This window comes from Mus pahari, chromosome 12, assembly GCF_900095145.1.
Source record: "Mus pahari chromosome 12, PAHARI_EIJ_v1.1, whole genome shotgun sequence".
Classification (NCBI taxonomy): domain Eukaryota; kingdom Metazoa; phylum Chordata; class Mammalia; order Rodentia; family Muridae; genus Mus; species Mus pahari.
Window position 1 is genome coordinate 27,658,113 of NC_034601.1, and position 5,597 is coordinate 27,663,709.

Sequence of the window (5,597 nt, forward strand, 5' to 3'; positions counted from 1 at the left end):
TCAAGACAGGGTTTCTCTGTGTAGCCCTGGCTGTCCTGGAACTCACTCTGTAGACCAGGCTGGCCTCGAACTCAGAAATCCGCCTGCCTCTGCCTCCCGGGTGCTGGGATGAAAGGCGTGCGCCGCCCTGCCGTCTTTATAGATAACCGCCTGAGCTACGGGGGCTCTAGAGAGATGGTAGCGTACACGGGTTAGGGAAGTTGGGGTTCTACCTATGGAGCTACAGAAAAATCATTTTTGCTGGGTAAAAATTCCTGGTGTGGCACTTTGGAGCTAGGAAACATCTATAGTCCAGTGAACTTAACATATGCTGTGTAAATAAACTCATTGGTTCCCCAGAGTGAACTGGTAAAATCGCACCAGTTTGAGTTGGGACTTTAGGAGGAATAGATGTGCTTAACATCTCTCCCAGGAAAGGAATTCTAGCAGCAGTTGACTTTATCCCTTTTATAAATCAGATTTGGACAATGTCCATAGGATAGGTAATGCTACCTATATTCATGATGGGTCTTTCCCCAGATATCCTCAAGAAGCTGCTTCCTGGATAACAGTGCAGGCGGGGTGTCTTCTATGTCATTCCAAATCCCACCAGAGACAGAGTTCAGCCATTGTTCGGTTACTTCGCTGCCTCTGGCTCCATTGGTGGTGGAGAGGATGCTCATGTGGAGGTTAGGGGACAGCTTTTGGGAGTTCTACCTTGTTGAGGCAGGGTCTTTGTTTCTGCCGTGCTGGTACTCCACATGAGCTGGTATAGCTGGAAGGCTGTAATTACTGAAGCCTGTCCTAGAAGCATTTAGAATTTTTTTTTTTTTTTTAAGGATTTTTTTTTTTTAATATGAGTACACTGCAGCTGTCTTCCAACACATACCTGAAGAGGGCATCGGATCCCACGACAGGTGGTTGGGAGTCACCATGTGGTTCCTGGGAATTGAACTCAGGACCTCTGGAAGAACAGTCAATGCTTTTAACCGCTGAGCCATCTCTCCAGGCCCTCACAAGCTTTATTAAACATTTAACATGAAGTAGAAATTACAAATCATGGAAATATTGTCCAAATTTGGCCTTACAAATCCCTGAGCTGACAGGGTGAGGCTGGGTCTAGAGTAATCTTTTTTTGTTTTTGTTTTAGTTTTTTGTTTTTTTTTTTTTCAAGACAGGGTTTTTCTGTATAGCCCTGGCTGTCCTGGAACTCACCTTGTAGACCTCAGAAATCTGCCTTCCTCTGCCTCCCAAGTGCTGGGATTAAAGGCGTGCGTCACCACCGCCTGGCTAGAATAATCTTATCAAGACAATTGCATTTGATTGTCCTGCATGATCTATTGTGAGAAGCAGGGAACTGAGTCACTTTTGACAATCTGTGGGAAAATGATGCTGGCTGAGTGCTTCCTGCATCTCTGGATAAATTGATAATGGAAACTCATGAGCTCCATGATAAAAGTGACCAACTTCTAACATCTCAGGATAAAGTGAGGAAGGACGATGAACCCCATAAGATTGACCCACTCCATACACACATACACGGTCTAAATTTTTCTAAGTGCACCCTGGAGGAGAATCTTCTCTTCAGCAGCCACAAGAGCTCACATTTCAGAAAATCAAACCGAAGCCCTCAATAAGATTGGCTGAATTAAAACAAAAATTCAGGGCTGGAGAGATGGCTCAGTTGTTAAGAGCACCCACTGACTGCTCTTTCAGAGGTTCTGAGTTCAGTTCCCAGCAAACACATGGTGATTCATAACTGTCCGTAATGTGATCTGATGACCTCTTCTGGTGTGTCTAAAGACAGTGACAGCAGTGTGCTCACATTACATGAAATAAATAAATCTTTAAAAAAAAAAAAAAAAATTCAAGTTTCAGCCTTGGACAGCGTCAGCGGTTAAGGAATGGGATCTAACAGGCACAGGTGTGTGAAAGACCCTATTGAGGCTGGTGACTGACTTTGAACTCTGGGGTTCTCGAGGCTTTGTGTTACCTGAGGAAGAAGTCTGACTACTCTTAGCAGAAGATACACTCCAACCTTCATTCCTACCCTCTGAAGTATCTGCCTGAGGAAATTAATCCTTCACTGTCTGCCTAACCAGCAGTGACTTTGCCTAAAGGAAATGCAGCAGCCTGGAGATTATGCAGAAGTAGACCCTGCTCCCCACCCACCCTCCAATGTGCCACCACAGGATCACTCTGGCTCTGTAATGGCAGAAGCCCAAGATGAGGAAAGGGTTACTTCCTGGATTGAACATCCTGGAAGGACCACTGTAGGCTATGATGCCACCAGAAACCATGTTGGTGTCTGTGGTCCATGCTGCTGCCCCAGGCCAAAATGAAGGCTGAGATCCATACGAATGTAGGCAGTCTTAGCCACTAGTGCTTTGGTGATGTGCTCAGGCTTTGCTGCCTGGGGACCGTGGCCAGCCCCATGCCACCTACCTACCTAGCAGTGGCATGGCATCCCAGCAGAGGCTGGGGCTGATGAACTCAGAACCATCACCCAGTCATCCAGGGCTTTGAGTTGTCCCATCCCAACATCTTCCCCATCTGTGTGCTACTGAAGAAACCGGATCTCCGTGACTCAGGGCAACAACAAGAGATCCTCGAGAGAAGTTTTGGTGAGGGGCCTGTACTGATGATGTAGTAGAAGCCAGAGGCCTTGAAGCAGACCATCCCTGAGTCCCTGCAATGAACATTCACAAGGAAAGCTGGGCAAAAAAGGTGTGCTGAGTGACACATTGCAGTTCCCAATGCCACTAAGACGAACAAGGATGTGACGGAAAGAGAGGAGCGGAGGGTGCGTGCGCGAGAAGGAAATGGAGATGCGGCAGCTCTGACCAGTGTGGGAGAAGCCTTCAGTTGAGAGGTGAGGTGAGCAGATCGTTGCCTTGAAGGTCAGCAAGAGTTTTGTTGTTAATTTTAATTTTCTTTGGGGGGCGGTTTACAAGGGTGAGGGTAGGCATGGAAGGACTGGGAAATAAGTGGGATGGGGTGCATGATATGAAATTTCCAAAGAATCAATAAAAAAATACGTTAAGAGGGGGGGAGAGTGTATGTTTTGGGGCTGGAGAAATGGCTCAGTGGTTGAATGACCTTGTTGAGGACCTGGGCTTGATTCCTAGAACCTAAGTGGTGGCTCACAACTGCCCATAATGCCAATTCCAGTGGATCCAATGACCTCTTCTGACCTCCCTAGGTACTGCGCGCGCACATACACAAACACACACACACACACACACACACACACACACACACACACACACGCTACACCGACATACATGATGTCAAAACACTCACTGTTTCCTGCTCTAGTTGGCAGCATGAACCCTTTGGATTGCGTCTGCTGGGGTGCCCAAGCATAGTTGGCAAGCGGCTCAGGGGAGGCAGAGCACAGTCCTTACTAGAGGTCCCAGCCCGTGTTTCCCGGGAGGGGAGGGTTGGGGGGGGAGAAACAGCAGGATCTAGGACAGATGCTGTGGTTCTCAATCTCCTGTGTTTCCGGACACCACTGGGAACTGCTCGGGATGAGGCTGGGTGGGTGAGTGGATGTCGAGGGGTCGAGGGTCTGTGCTTCCCTGCAGGGCATTTACAAACCAGGCAGGAAGGAAAAGGCAGAGTCCAGGAAGAGGGTCTGGGGGCGGGAGGGGGTGCTGCAGAATCGAATCGGGTTTGGTTCAGAGTACCGAGGCAGCAGTACCAAGGGGTGGAAGAGAGAAGGCCTCCTCATGGAGATTTAGCCTCCACGCTTAACAATAAAGTCCTCCCCTGGCCTCGATCCATCCTTGATAACGGAGATGTCCTGACTTGTCCAAACTGTTTTATTTAATGATGGATGGGAATGCATACACCTTACTCAGGGTAACCCAGGGATCAAATACCTTTTGCAGGAAGGAAAGCCCATTGGCTAAACACTCAGGGCCTATCTAGATATTGGGCAGCATGGAGAATTCCACATTTTATGCTGCATGACCAGTTGTCATTGTCCTCTCAGTGAGGTGTCATGGTTACCTGTTTCAGATCAGGTAGTGAGGCAGGGAGTTAGCCCCACGCCTGCCATTCTCAAATCCGAAATTCCCGGGGTTTGGGCCTGCTCAGTCGTATCAGTTCTTCTGTCTGGTGGCACAGTCCACTTACTCCACGTGAACCTGGGAGAGCTGGGTTTAAAAATGAAGCAGACTGGTCTCATGCGGTAGCCAACTTTATTCAGGGCATTATCCTCAGTGACCTAGAGTTTAAAAGGATAACCTGGGGGCCGGAGAGATGGCTCAGCAGTTAAGGGCACTGACTGTTCTTCCAGAGGACCTGGGTTCAAATCCTAGCACCCAGATGGCGGCTCACAAATGTCTGTAATTCCAAGATCAGACACTCTCATATGGACATACATGCAGGCCAAGCAAAAACGCACATAAAATAAAGTTAAATAAATTTTAAGACAGAGAGAGACAGAGACAGAGACAGAGACAGAGAGAGACAGAGACAGAGAGAGAGAGAGAGAGAGAGAGAGAGAGAGAGAGAGAGAGAATCTGGAATGAAAGTTCTGCCCAGCCTCTGAGGTCTCTCTTAGTGCTACTTCCACTTATCCATGAGCATGGGGAATATCTTTGCAAACTTCTTCATGGGCAGTTTTGGCAAAACAAAATGTGCCTTCTCAGGTTAGGCCCAGATACTGCAGGAAATGCCACAGTTCCCTACAAACCAGAGCTGGTTGAAATAGTGACCACCATTGCTGTCATTGGGCTCCACATGGAGGCTACTGAGTTCAGCAACATCATCCTCGCAGTGTGGAATCCGGGTGAGCTCAGAGATGAGGTGCAGCTTCCAGAGTACTCGAGGTTTGACCTTGGCAGTGGACAACAATGGCAGAGAACAGTGTGACCCAGGTCCAGGAGGAGCTCACGAGAATCCTGGCCAAGGGTGGCCTCTGAGATGCTGTTCCCCTCATGTTTGCCAACAAGCAGGAGTTCATACTGCCTGCAGGAAAGTGGCTGAGATCACTGACAAGCTGGGTCACACGCTACACTACAGTGTACATTCAAGCCACTCCGGCCACCCACAGGGATGGGCTTTATGGAGGACTAGACTAGTTGTCCAATCAGCTCAGGAGACCGAGAGTTCCCTCCCTCTAACTTTCTCCTGTCTGCGTGCTGTTTCCCTTTCATGTAGCAAACATGACTCGGTGGCACTCCACTCTTACGCTCCTATGAGATATTACTTAACTTTTTATTACTATTATTATTATTATTGTAAAAAAAAAAAAGAGAGAGAAACCGCCTCACTATTGGTGCCTAGAAGGGATTTTTGGTGTCTAAGCATCTGGTCTCTGGGAGCCAATGGGCTGAAGAGTGACATGGGAGTCTATTTGCTGGTTGGGTTTTTTAAACCAAACTCGGTGCATTTAAAAAATTAAAAGGGCTGGCAAGATGGCTCAGTGGTTAAGAGCACCGACTGCTCTTCCAAAGGTCCTGAGTTCAAATCCCAGCAACCATATGGTGGCTCACAACCATCCGTAACGAAAACTGGTGCCCTCTTCTGGAGTGTCTGAAGACAGCTACAGTGTATTTACATATAATAAATAAATAAATCTTTAAAAGAAAAAATTAAAATTAAAAATG